This window comes from Cupressus sempervirens, chromosome 11 (genome assembly GCF_028749045.1).
Source record: "Cupressus sempervirens isolate cs-2001-9-10 chromosome 11, ASM2874904v1, whole genome shotgun sequence".
In the NCBI taxonomy this organism is placed as follows: domain Eukaryota; kingdom Viridiplantae; phylum Streptophyta; class Pinopsida; order Cupressales; family Cupressaceae; genus Cupressus; species Cupressus sempervirens.
In genome coordinates this window covers 665,691,142-665,706,366 of record NC_143128.1, presented here as the reverse complement: position 1 = coordinate 665,706,366, position 15,225 = coordinate 665,691,142, and positions in this window count along the sequence as shown.

Below are 15,225 nucleotides of genomic sequence, written 5' to 3'. Positions count from 1 at the left end.
CTTCTTAATTTGGATAGAACCTTTTGAAGAAGTCACATTCTCGCCAGAAGGAATATTATCCATCTAGCCTTTAGCCTCCCCTCGCATTTGACAACAGGTATTAGGCATTTCCAAATCTTCAAACAAAATTTGAGTCTTAAGGGAATCCAATTGCCCCATGCCTGGATTTAAAGACAATAGCACCAAGCCAAGGCAGAAATCAGACCCAGTCGTTCACTGCTGTGTCTCCCCCACCACCATTGAAGGAAAACGCCCGCAAAATGTCAACACCCGGCTGGCTACACCTCCACACAATAAACCAACAGTAAAAATGTAGCTTGCTCCCTCCTTCTACTCAAACCCTCATCCCTGCATGCAATCCCAAAACAAAGAGGGTGAATCTGGACCAACATGCAAGGGCATGCAGGCCCTAGCCTCGTAGGGAGCGAAAATGCCTCACAGAGCTCCACCCCTTGCGCTTTGCCAGTCCGCTTGAAGCCATTCCTAATTAATTAAATGAAGTTATTTAATTAAATAAGAAAAGTTTCTCTAATTAATTAAAGATTATTTAATTAAATAGAAAAAGTAATTATGAGAGCATATCTCATTTTATTAAATTAAATATCTCAACAAAATCTCTCTTCAGTTCAAAAAGGGAAATTTCTAGTTCACTATTGATCAAAAATGAGTTAAATCAGTTAACTCCTTTTTCTACTCAAATTGAATCAGTTAACTCCTTATTTTACTCAAATTAAATTTGTTAACTCCCTTTAATTTGGAAATCTCCCTTTATGACTGAACTTAACCTTTAATCCTAACCGTTGATTGAAATCGATCTCAACCATTGATTAACTCTAGGAAAGTCTATTTAAGAGACCCTCATCTCTTTATTTTGAAAGGTTGAATGAGAATTTGCATCGAATTGTTGCTGGAATTCATACTCACATTTTCTTATATTCACATACGCAAAGATGAAGTTTGAGCAAAAGTTGACTAGATTTAACCACGGTTGACTTGAGTTGACTAGTTTCGAAAAGAATTTTGAAATAATTAAATGAAATTATTTAATTAAATGGAGTACTTACTTCTAATTAATTAAACAAAATTATTTAATTAAATAGAAAAAGTAATTATCAGAGCATATCTCATTTTATTAAATTACATATCTCAACAAAATCTCTCTTTGGTTCAAAAAGGGAAATTTCCAGTTCACTATTGATAAAAAATGTGTTAAATCAGTTAACTCCTTTTTATACTCAAATTGAATCAGTTAACTCCTTATTTTACTCAAATTAAATCTGTTAACTCCCTTTAATTGGGAAATCTCCCTTTATGACTGAACTTCACCTTTAATCCTGACCGTTGATTGAAATCGATCTCAACCGTTGATGAATTCCAGGAAAGTCTCTATAAGGGACCCTCATCTCTTCATTTTGAAAGTTTGAATGAGAATTTGCATCGAATTGTTGCTAGAATTCATACTCACATTTGCTCATATTCACATACACAAAGATCAAGTTTGAACAAAAGTTGACCAGATTTAACCACGGTTGACTTGAGTTGACTAGTTTTGAAAAGAATGTTGAAATAATTAAACCAAAGTATTTAATTAAATAGAGTGCTTACTTCTAATTAATTAAACAAAGTTATTTAATTAAATGAGAAGCTATTCCTAATTAATTAAATGAAGTTATTTAATTAAATAAGAAAAGTGTCTCTGGGTGAACCCATAATCGTGGGTTACACTTTTTCGGAGGAAGTAATTCCTCTGAAATCACGAAAGATGATTTTTTTTCATAAAAACTTTTGATAGAAAGTATCCATATAGTTTCTATTGAAACTAATTTGCACCCTAGTTTCGATTGAAACTAAGTAAATGGAAGAAAAGGGTCCTTAATAGTTTCGATCGAAACTATTTAGGAAAAAAAAAATCAACCTAAATAGTTTCGATAGAAACTATTTTGTTTCTATCGAAACTAAATATTAACAGTTTCTATCGAAACTATGTAAAAACTTTCGATAGAAAGTTAGTTTCTATCAAAACTAGAAAACTAGATGTCTTTTGCAAATTCTATAATAATTTCAGTTATTTTCATGGCTTCTAGGCTCAATTACTAGGTCCAAATGGAGCATTGAAATCATGTCATTTTTCATGATAGAATTTTTCTAAACCAGCTTTCTAATGACTATGAATTTGATACATTTTGAATTTGTTAGGTATACGTTTTTGCATGTGAATTGAATAGAGGTTCGTTCTAAAAAGTAAATCTCTATATTGAATGCTCATGGAAAAATAGTAACTAAGAGAAAAATAAATTTGAAAAATAACTACGGTCTTTGTATTCAAGTCCTCTATCAATCAAAAGAAGAAATTTTGAAATTAGGTAAATATATAATAAGTTACATGTGTCAAAAGCCATGTATGTCCAGATTCATGTTAGGTCAACTTTAAATGCTAATAAAATATGAAATACTAAGGATAAAAACATCAGATCACCTCTATGGTTTTGGTATGGATGTTAACAAACTAAATTTAAAACAATCACATTGATATCTATTGTAGAAAAAAAGTTGTGTGTCAAAAACAATGTCACTTTTTAAAAGCCAGGTTTTTGATAACATACCAGTTTTCATGGGAGAAAAAATAATTCAATCAGATCAAGTCAAATTTAAAATATATATATATATATTTAGATTCTAAATAGAAAATCCTAAAAGACTCTAGTTTAGTTCATCTTCAAATTCCTAACCGTTAAATGACAATTTACATCTGAAAGTGAAAGTTTTCTTGAAAATTCATAGTTCATTGTCAGTTTAGGAAAAAAAGTGTAACCCACTATTGTGGGTTTACTTAGATTAATTAAAGATTATTTAATTAAATAGAAAAAGTAATTATAAGAGCATATCTAATTTTATTAAATTAAATATTTCAACAAAATCTCTCTTCAGTTCAAAAAGGGAAATTTTCAGTTCACTATTGATAAAAAATGAGTTAAATCAGTTAACTCCTTTTTCTACTCAAATTGAATCAGTTAACTCCTTATTTTACTCAAATTAACTCCCTTTAATTTGGAAATCTCCCTTTATGACTGAACTTCACCTTTAATCCTGACCGTTGATTGAAATCGATCTCAACCGTTGATGAATTCTAGGAAAGTCTATTTAAGAGACCCTCATCTCTCCATTTTGAAAGGTTGAATGAGAATTTGCATCGAATTTTTGTTGGAATTCATACTCACATTTTTTCATATTCACATACGCAAAGATCAAGTTTGACCAAAAGTTGACCAAATTTAACCACGATTGACTTGAGTTGACTAGTTTTGAAAAGAATTTTGAAATAATTAAACGAAATTATTTAATTAAATGGAGTATTTACTTCTAACTAATTAAAAAAAGTTATTTAATTAAATGAGAAGCCATTCCTAATTAATTAAATGAAGTTATTTAATTAAATAAGAAAATTGTCTCTAATTAATTAAAGATTATTTAATTAAATAGAAAAAGTAATTATGAGAGCATATCTTATTTTATTAAATTAAATATCTCAACAAAATCTCTCTTCAGTTCAAAAAGAGAAATTTCCAGTTCACTATTGATAAAAAATGAGTTAAATCAGTGAACTCCTTTTTCTACTCAAATTGAATCAGTTAACTCCTTATTTTACTCAAATTAAATCTGTTAACTCCCTTTAATATGGAAATCTTCCTTTATGACTGAACTTCACCTATAATCCTGACCATTGATTGAAATCAATCTAAATTGTTGATGAATTCTTGGAAAGTCTATTTAAGAGACCTTCATCTCTTCATTTTGAAAGGTTCAATGAGAATTTGCATCAAATTGTTGTTGGAATTCATACTCACATTTGCTCATATTCACATATGCAAATATCAAGTTTGACCAAAAGTTGACCAGATTTAACCACGGTTGACTTGAGTTGACTAGTTTTGATAAGAATTTTGAAATAATTAAACGAAATGATTTAATTAAATGGAGTTATTTAATTAAATAACAAAAGTGCTTCTAATTAATTAAAGATTATTTAATTAAATAGAAAAACTAATTATGAGAGCATATCTCATTTTATTAAATTAAATATCTCAACAAAATCTCTCTTTAGTTCAAAAAGGGAAATTTCCAGTTCACTATTGATAAAAAATGAGTTATATCAGTTGACTCCTTTTTCTACTCAAATTGAATTAGTTAATTCATTATTTCACTCAAATTAAATCTATTAACACTCCTTAATTTGGAAATCTCCCTTTATGACTAAACTTCACCTTTAAACCCGACCATTGATTGAAATCGATCTCAACCGTTGATGAATTCAAGAAAAGTCTATTTAAGAGACCGTCATCTCTTCATTTTGAAAGGTTGAATGAGAATGTGCATCGAATTGTTGCTAGAATTAATACTCACATTTGCTCATATTCACATACGCAAAGATCAAGTTTGACCAAAAGTTGACCAGATTTAACCACAGTTGACTAGTTTCGAAAAGAATTTTTAAATAATTAAATGAAATTATTTAATTAAATGGAGTACTTACTTCTAATTAATTAAACGAAGTGATTTAATTAAATGAGAAGCCATTCCTAATTAATTAAATGAAGTTATTTAATTAAATAATAAAAGTGTCTCTAATTAATTAAAGATTATTTAATTAAATAGAAAAAGTAATTATGAGAGCGTATCTCATTTTACTAAATTAAATATCTCAACAAAAACTCTCTGCGGTTCAAAAAGGGAAATTTCCAGTTCAGTATTGATCAAAAATAAGTTAAATCAGTTAACTCCTTTTTCTACTCAAATTGAATTAGTTAACTCCTTATTTTACTCAAATTAAATCTTTTAACTCCCTTTAATTTCAAAATCTCCCTTTATTACTGAACATCACCTTTAATCCTGACCGTTGATTGAAATTTCCTGATTGTTGGCATTATAATACATTTTTATCATTAGTTACAACACTTATTGGATTCTGAATGCTTACTGAGCTCTCATCGGACATTCCTTTGTAAGCCAAGCTTTACCTAGTTCTCAGTGTTTACGGAGTGATCGAGGTGAACAAAGAAGTCAGTGTTTACCGAGTGATCGAGGTGAACAAAGCAGCCAATGTTTACCAAGTGTTAGAGGTAAAGAAAGGAATCAGTTTTGATCGAGTGAAGATGTACTTAGTATTGACCGAGAACTTCATGATAACCGAGCTCCTGAGGTTATCAAGGAAATTAATTTTACCGAGCTCAGACGGTTATCAAGGAAACTAACTATCACCGAGTCACAAGGTTCTATCGAGTGTTTCCTTTGATCACCGAGCTACAGTTCAGATAGAAGTGTTCACTGAGTGACATCTCTTCTACCGAGTCTCCAGTGGTTACCGAGTTCAGAACTACTCGAAGTGTTTAGTATGGACCGTTCCTTCACTTCTATCGAGTGCATGATGATGTCGAGTAACGCAGTGGACGCCGAGTATCAGAAGGACACCGAGTCAGTTCAGTGAACCCGAGTTTTTACCTTGGGCCGACTTTGTATAGAGATTTGCACTTGTTTTTTTGGCCGACCTTGCATGTATTATTTATTTGGATGGTATATATATGCAATGTATTGTATCATTCAAATGTAATGGTAATGAATGAAAATGTGAAAGAAATACATGCGTGCGAAAGTATGTGTGCTGAGTTGTGAAGGTATTCAGCAAGGTCAAGTTTTGGAGTAGAAAAGTTTTATCTATCACATCAAGGTGAATCAGAGCATAGCGGATCTTATCAGCAATCAGTAGTAATCAGATCCACTGTTTCATTCTAACAGGTGAATCAGTTTTTGTAAATCCTTTAACAAGGTAGACTTAACAGTCTTTTGTAAATCTCCTAACAGAGTGCATACTTTATTGTATGTTTGTAAATCCTCTAACAAGGTGGATCTAGCAATCCTTTGTGCTCCTAACAGGGCAGATCACCAGAAGTGGTCATTGTAAGCCTTAACCGGCCAACTTCATATTGCAATAACGAAGCTTTGTGGGTTTCATCCCCACCCCAGTTTTAATTTCCATTTGGAAGGTTTCTGGGTCACCAAATCTGTGTGTTCAAGTATTGCAAATGATTTTGTTTCATGCTTAAAGTAGGTTACTTGGATGAATGGTGAATATATCAGTATGCAGTTTTATTGTTTGAAGTTTTAGAAGTTACTGATTCACCCCTCCCCTCTCAGTAACTTGTCATATCTTGAATATTTCCAACAATATTCACATACGCAAAGATCAAGTTTGACCAAAAGTTGACCAGATTTAACCACGATTGACTAGTTTCAAAAAAAAATTTAAATAACTAAACGAAATTATTTAATTAAATGGAGTACTTACTTCTAATTAATTAAACAAAGTTATTTAATTAAATGAGAAGCCATTCCTAATTAATTAAATGAAGTTATTTAATTAAATAAGAAAAGTGGCTCTAATTAATTAAATATTATTTAATTAAATAAAAAAAGTAATTACGAGAACATATCTCATTTTATTAAACTAAATATCTCAACAAAATCTCTCTTCAGTTCAAAAAGGGAAATTTTCAGTTCACTATTAATCAAAAATAAGTTAAATCAGTTAACTCCTTTTTCTACTCAAATTGAATCAGTTAACTCCTTATTTTACTCAAATTAAATCTGTTAACTCCCTTTAATTTGGAAATATCCCTTTATGACTGAACTTCACCTTTAATCTTCACCATTGATTGAAATCGATCTCAACCGTTGATGAATTCTAGGAAAGTCTATTTAAGAGACCCTCATCTCTTCATTTTGAAAGGATGAATCAGAATTTGCATCGAATTGTTGCTGAAATTCATACTCACATTTGCTCATATTCACATATGCAAATATCAGGTTTGACCAAAAGTTGACCAAATTTAACCACAGTTGACTAGTTTCAGAAAAAATTTAAAAATAATTAAACGAAATTATTCAATTAAATGGAGTAGTTACTTCTAATTAATTAAACAAAGTTATTTAATTAAATGAGAAGCCATTTCTAATTGATTAAATGAAGTTATTTAATTAAATAAGAAAAGTGTCTCTAATTAATTAAAGGTTATTTAATTAAATAGAAAAAGTAATTATGAGAGCATATCTCATTTTATTAAATTAAATATCTCAACAAAATCACTCTTTAGTTCAAAAAGGGAAATTTCCAATTCACTATTGATCAAAAATAAGTTAAATTAGTTAACTCCTTTTTCTACTCAAATTGAATCAGTTAACTCCTTATTTTACTCAAATTAAATCTGTTAACTCCCTTTAATTTGGAAATCTCCCTTTATGAGTGAGCTTAACCTTTACTCTTGAACGTTGATCGAAATTGATCTCAACCATTGATGAATTCCAGGAAAGTCTATTTAAGAGACCCTCATCTCTTCATTTTGAAAGGTTGAATGAGAATTTGTATCGAATTGTTGGTGGAATTCATACACACATTTGCTCATATTCACATACGCAAAGATCAAGTTTGACCAAAAGTTGACCAGATTTAACAACGGTTGACTTGAGTTGACTAGTTTCGAAAAGAATTTTGAAATAATTAAACGAAATTATTTAATTAAATGGAGTACTTACTTCTAATTAATTAAACAAAGTTATTTAATTAAATGAGAAGCCATTCCTAACTAATTAAATGAAGTTATTTAATTAAATAAGAAAAGTGGTCTCTAATTAATTAAAGATTATTTAATTAAATAGGAAAAGTAATTATCAGAGCATATCTCATTTTATTAAATTAAATATCTCAACAAAACATCTCTTCGGTTCAAAAATAGAAATTTCTAGTTCACTATTGATAAAAAATGGGTTAAATCATTTAACTCCTTTTTCTACTCAAATTGAATCAGTTAACTCCTTATTTTACTCTAATTAAATCTGTTAACTTGCTTTAATTTGGAAATCTCCCTTTATGACTAAACTTCACCTCTAATCCTGACCGTTGATTGAAATCGATCTCAACCGTTGATGAATTTCAAAAAAGTCTATTTAAGAGACCCTCATCTCTTCATTTTGAATTTGCATAGAATTGTTTTTGGAATTCATACTCACATTTGCTCATATTCACATACGCAAATATCAGGTTTGACCAAAAGTTGACCAGATTCAACCACGATTGACTTAAATTGACTAGTTTCGAAAAGAATTTTGAAATAATTAAATGAACTTATTTAATTAAATGGAGTATTTAATTCTAATTAATTAAACAAAGTTATTTAATTAAATGAGAAGCCATTTCTAATTAATTAAATGAAGTTAATTAGTTAAATAAGAAAAGTCTCTCTAATTAATATAAGATTATTTAATTAAATAGAAAAAGTAATTATGAGAGCATATCTCATTTTATTAAATTAAATATCTCAACAAAATCTCTCTTCGATTCAAAAAGGGAAATTTTCAGTTCACTATTGATCAAATATGAGTTAAATGAGTTAACTCCTTTTTCTACTCAAATTGAATCAGTTAACTCCTTATTTTACTCAAATTAAATCTATTAACTCCCTTTAATTTGGAAATCTCCCTTTATGACTGAACTTCACCTTTAATCCTAACCGTTGATTGAAATCGATCTCAACTGTTGATGAATTCTAAGAAAGTCTATTTAAGAGACCCTCATCTCTTCATTTTGAAAGGTTGAATGAGAATTTGCATCGAATTGTTGCTGGAATGCATACACACATTTGCTCATATTCACATACGCAAAGATCAAGTTTGACCAAAAGTTGAACAGATTTAACCATGGTTGACTTGAGTTGACTAGTTTCGAAAAGAATTTTGAAATAATTAAATGAAATTATTTAATTAAATAGAGTACTTACTTCTAATTAATTAAACAAAGTTATTTAATTAAATGAGAAGCCATTCATAATTAATTAAATGAAGTTATTTAATTAAATAACAAAATTGTATCTAATTAATTAAAGATTATTTAATTAAATAGAAATAGTAATTACGAGAGCATATCTCATTTTATTAAATGAAATACCTCAACAAAATCTCTCTTCAATTCAAAAAGGGAAATTTCCAGTTCATTATTGATAAAAAAGGAGATAAATCAGTTAACTCTTTTTTCTACTCAAATTGAATCAGTTAACTCCGTATTTTACTTAAATTAAATTTGTTAACTCCTTTTAATTTGAAAATCTCCCTTTATGACTGAACTTCACCTTTAATTCTGACCGTTGATTGAAATCAATCTCAATTGTTGATGAATTCCAAGAAAGTCTATTTAAGAGACCCTCATCTCTTCATTTTGAAAGGTTGAATGAGAATTTGTATCGAATTGTTGCTGGAATTCATACTCACATTTGCTCATATTCACATACGTAAAGATCAAGATTAACCAAAAGTTGACCAGATTTAACCACGGTTGACAAGTTTCGAAAAGAATTTTGAAATAATTAAAGAAAATGATTTAATTAAATGTAGTACTTACTTTTAATTAATTAAAAAAAGTTATTTAATTAAATGAGAAGCCATTCCTAATTAATTAAATGAAGTTATTTAATTAAATAAGAAATGTGTCTCTAATTAATTAAAGATTATTTAATTAAATAGAAAAAGCAATTATGAGAGCATATCTCAGTTTATTAAACTAAATATCTCGAAAAAATCTCTCTTCAGTTCAAAAAGGGAAATTTTCAGTTCACTATTGGTCAAAAATGAGTTAAATTAGTTAACTCCTTGATCTACTCAAATTGAATCAGTTAACTCCTTATTTTACTCAAATTAAATCTGTTAACTCCCTTTAATTTGGAAATCTCCCTTTATGACTGAACTTCACTTTTAATCCTGACCGTTGATTGAAATTGATCTCAACCGTTGATGAATTTAAGGAAAGTATATTGAAGAGACCCTCATCTCTTCATTTTGAAAGGTTAAATGAGAATTTGCATCAAATTGTTGCTAGAATTCATACTCACATTTGCTCATATTCGCATACGCAAAGATCAAGTTTGACCAAAATTTGACCAGATTTAACCACAGTTGACTAGTTTCGAAAAGAATTTTGAAATAATTAAACGAAATTATTTAATTAAATGGAGTACTTACTTCTAATTAATTAAATAAAGTTATTTTATTAAATGAGAAGCGATTCGTAATTAATTAAATAAAGTTATTTAATTAAATAAGAAAAGTGTCTCTAATTAATTAAATAGAAAAAGTCATTATGAGAGCGTATCTCATTTTATTATATTAAATATCTCAATAAAATCTCTCTTCAGTTCAAAAAGGGAAATTTCAGTTCACTATTGATCAAAGATGACTTAAATCAGTTAACTCCTTTTTCTACTCAAATTGAATCAGTTAACTCCTTATTTTACTCAAATTAAATCTGTTAACTCCCTTTAATTTGGAAATCTCCCTTTATGATTGAAATTCACATTTAATCCTGACCGTTGATTGAAATCGATCTCAACCGTTGATGAATTCCAAGAAAGTTTGTTTAAGAGACCCACATCTCTTCATTTTGAAAGGTTGAATAAGAATTTTCATCGAATTTTTGCTAGAATTCATACTCAGATTTGCTCATATTCACATATGCAAAGATCAGGTTTGACCAAAAGACAACCAGATTCAACCATGGTTGACTTAAATTGACTAGTTTCGAAAAGAATTTTGAAATAATTAAATGAAATTATTTAATTAAATGCACTACTTCTAATTAATTAAATAATGTTATTTAATTAAATGAGAAGCCATTCCTAATTAATTAAATGAAGTTATTTAATTAAATAAGAAAAGTATCTCTAATTAATTAAAGATTTTTTAATAAAATAGAAAAAGTAATTATGAGAGCATATCTCATTTTATTAAATTAAATATCTCAACAAATTCTCTCTTCATTTCAAAAAGAAAATTTTTTAGTTCACTATTGATAAAAAATGAGTTAAATCAGTTAACTCCTTTTTCTACTCAAATTGAATCAGTTAACTCCTTATTTTACTCCAATTAAATCTGTTAACTCCCTTTAATTTGGAAATCTCTCTTTAAGACTGAACTTCACCTTTAATCTTGACCGTTGATTGAAATCTATCTCAACCATTGATGAATTTTAGGAAAGTATATTTAAGAGACCCCAATCTCTTCATTTTGAAAGGTTGAATGAGAATTTGCATCGAATTGTTCCTAGAATTCATACTCACATATGCTCATATTCTCATACGCAAAGATTAAGTCTGACCAAAAGTAGACTAGATTTAACCATGGTTGACTTGAGTTGACTAGTTTCGAAAAGAATTTTGAAATAATTAAGTAAAATTATTTAATTAAATGGAGTACTTACTTCTAATTAATTAAACAAAGTTATTTAATTAAATGAGAAAGCATTCCTAATTAATTAAATGAAGTTATTTAATTAAATAAGAAAAATGTCTCTAATTAATTAAAGATTATTTAATTAAATAAAAAAAGTAATTATGAGAGCATATCTCATTTTATTAAATTAGATATCTCAACAAAATCTCTCTTCAGTTTAAAAAGGAAAATTTTCAATTCACTATTGATCAAAAATGAGTTAAATCAATTAACTCCTTTTTCTACTCAAATTGAATCAGTTAACTCCTTATTTTACTCAAATTAAATCTGTTAACTCCCTTTCATTTGAAAATATCCCTTTGTGACTGAACTTCATCTTTAATCCTGACCATTGATTGAAATTGATCTCAACCGTTGATGAATTCCAGGAAAGTCTATTTAAGAGACCCTCATCTCTTCATTTCGAAATGTTGAATGAGAATTTGAATCAAATTGTTGTTGGAATTCATACTCACATTTGCTCATATTCACATACGCAAAGATCAAGTTTGACAAAAAGTTGACCAGATTTAACCAGGGTTGACTTGAGTTGACTAGTTTCGAAAAGAATTTTGAAATAATTAAACGAAATTATTAAATTAAATGGAGTATTTACTTCTAATTAATTAAACAAAGTTATTTATTTAAGTGAGAAGCCATTACTAATTAATTAAATGAAGTTATTTAATTAAATAAGAAAAGTGTCTCTAATTAATTAAAGATTATTTAATTAAATAGAAAAAGTAATTATAACAGCATATCTCAATTTATTAAATTAAATATCTCAACAAAATCTCTCTTTAGTTCAAAAAGTAAAATTTTTAGTTCACTATTGATCAAAAATGAGTTAAATTAGTTAACTCATTTTTCTACTCAAATTGAATCAGTTAACTCCTTATTTTACTCAATTTAAATCTGTTAACGCCTTTTAATTTCGTAATCTCCCTTTATGACTAAACTTCGCCTTTAATGCTAACGGTTGATTGAAATCGATCTCAACTGTTGATGAATTCCAAGAAAGTCTATTTAAGAGACCTTCATCTCTTCATTTTGAATGGTTGAATGAGAATTTGCATCGAATTGTTGCTGGAATTCATACTCACATTTGCTTATATTCACATACGCAAAGATCAAGTTTGACGAAAAGTTGACCAGATTTAACCACAGTTGACTTGAGTTGACTAGTTTTGAAAAGAATTTTGAAATAATTAAACAAAATTATTTAATCAAATGGAGTAGTTACTTCTAATTAATTAAACAAAGTTATTTAATTAAATGAGAAGCCATTCCTAATTAATTAAATGAAGTTATTTAATTAAATAAGAAAAGTGTCTCTAATTAATTAAAGATTATTTAATTAAATAGAAAAAGTAATTATAACAGCATATCTCAATTTATTAAATTAAATATCTCAACAAAATCTCTCTTTAGTTCAAAAAGTAAAATTTTTAGTTCACTATTGATCAAAAATGAGTTAAATTAGTTAACTCATTTTTCTACTCAAATTGAATTAGTTAACTCCTTATCTTACTCAAATTAAATCTATTAACTCTCTTTAATTTGGAAATCTCCCTTTATGACTGAACTTCACCTTTAATTCTAACCGTTGCCTGAAATCAATCTCAACCGTTCATGAATTCCAGGAAAGTCTATTTAAGAGACCATCATCTCTTCATTTTGAAAGGTTGAATGAGAATTTGCATCAAATTGTTGCTGGAATTCATAAACAGATTTTCTCATATTCACATACGCAAAGATCAAATTTGACCAAAAGTTGACCAAATTTAACCACGGTTGATTTGAGTTGACTAGTTTCGAAGAGAATTTTGAAATAATTAAATGAAATTATTTAATTAAATAGAGTACTTACTGCTAATTAATTAAACAAAGTTATTTAATTAAATGAGAAGCCATTCCTAATTAATTAAATGAAGTTATTTAATTAAATAAGAAAAGTGTCTATAATTAATTAAAGATTATTTAATTAAACAGAAAAAGAAATTATGAGAGCATATCTGATTTTATTAAATTAAATATCTCGACAAAATCTCTCTTCAGTTCAAAAAGGGAAATTTCTAGTTCACTATTGATAAAAAATGAGTTAAATCAGTTAACTCCTTTTTCTACTCAAATTGAATTAGTTAACTCCTTATTTTACTCAAATTAAATCTATTACCTCCCTTTAATTTGGAAATCTCCCTTTATGACTAAACTTCACCTTTAATCCTGACCATTGACTGAAATCGATCTCAACCGTTGATGAATTCCAGGAAAGTCTATTTAAGAGACCCTCATCTCTTCATTTTAAAAGGTTGAATTAGAATTTGCATCGAATTGTTGCTGGAATTCATACTCACATTTTCTCAGATTCACATACGCAAATATCAAGTTTGACCAAAAGTTGACCAGATTTAACCACGGTTGACTTGAGTTAACTATTTTCGAAAACAATTTTGAAATAATTAAACAAAATTATTTAATTAAATGGAGTACTTACTTGTAATTAATTAAAAAAAGTTATTTAATTAAATGAGAAGCCATTCCTAATTAATTAAATGAAGTTATTTAATTAAATAAGAAAAGTGTCTCTAATTAATTAAAGATTATTTAATTAAATAGAAAAAGTAATTATGAGAGCATATCTGATTTTATTAAATTAAATATCTCAACAAAATCTCTCTTCATTTCAAAAAGGGAAATTTCTAGTTCACTATTGATAAAAAATGAGTTAAATCAGTTACCTCCTTTTTCTACTCAAATTGAATCACTTAACTCTTTATTTTACTCAAATTAAATCTGTTAACTCCCTTTAATTTGGAAATCTCCCTTTATGATTGAACTTCACCTTTTATCCTGACCGTTGATTGAAATCGATCTCAATCGTTGATGAATTTCAAGAAAGTCTATTTAAGAGACCCTCATCTCTTCATTTTGAAAGGTTGAATGAGAATTTGCATTGAATTGTTGCGAGAATTCATACTCGCATTTTTTGATATTCACATATGCAAAGATCAAGTTTGACCAAAAGTTGACCAGATTTAACCACGGTTGACTTGAGTTGACTAGTTTTGGAAAGAATTTTGAAATAATTAAATGAAATTATTTAATTAAATGGAGTACTTACTTCTAATTAATTAAACAAAGTTATTTAAGTAAATGAGAAGCCATTCCTAATTAATTAAATGAAGTTATTTAATTAAATAAGAAATGTGTCTCTAATTAATTAAAGATTATTTAGTTAAATAGAAAAATTAATTATTAGAGCATATCTCATTTTATTAAATTAAATATGTCAACAAAATCTCTCTTCAGTTCAAAAAGGGAAATTTCCAGTTCACTATTGATAAAAAATGAGTTAAATTAGTTAACTCCTTTTTCTACTCAAATTGAATTAGTTAACTCCTTATTTTACTCAAATAAAATCTGTTAACTCCCTTTAATTTGGAAATCTGCCTTTATGATTGAACTTCACCTTTAATGCTGACAGTTGATTGAAATCGATGTCAACCATTGATGAATTCCAGGAAAGTTTATTTAAGAGACCCTCATCTCTTCATTTTGAAAGGTTGAATGAAAATTTGCATCGAATTGTTGTTGGAATTTGTACTCACATTTGCTCATATTCACATATGCAAAGATCAAGTTTGACCAAAAGTTGACTAGATTTAACCATAGTTGACTTGAGTTGATTAGTTTCGAAAAGAATTTTGAAATAATTAAATGAAATTATTTAATTAAATGGAGTACTTACTTCTAATTAATTAAACAAAGTTATTAAATTAAATGAGAAGCCATTCCTAATTAATTAAATGAAGTTATTTAATTAAGTAAGAAAAGTGTCTCTAATTAATTAAAGATTATTTAATTAAATAGAAAAAGTAATTATGAGAGCATATCTCATTTTATTAAATTATATATCTC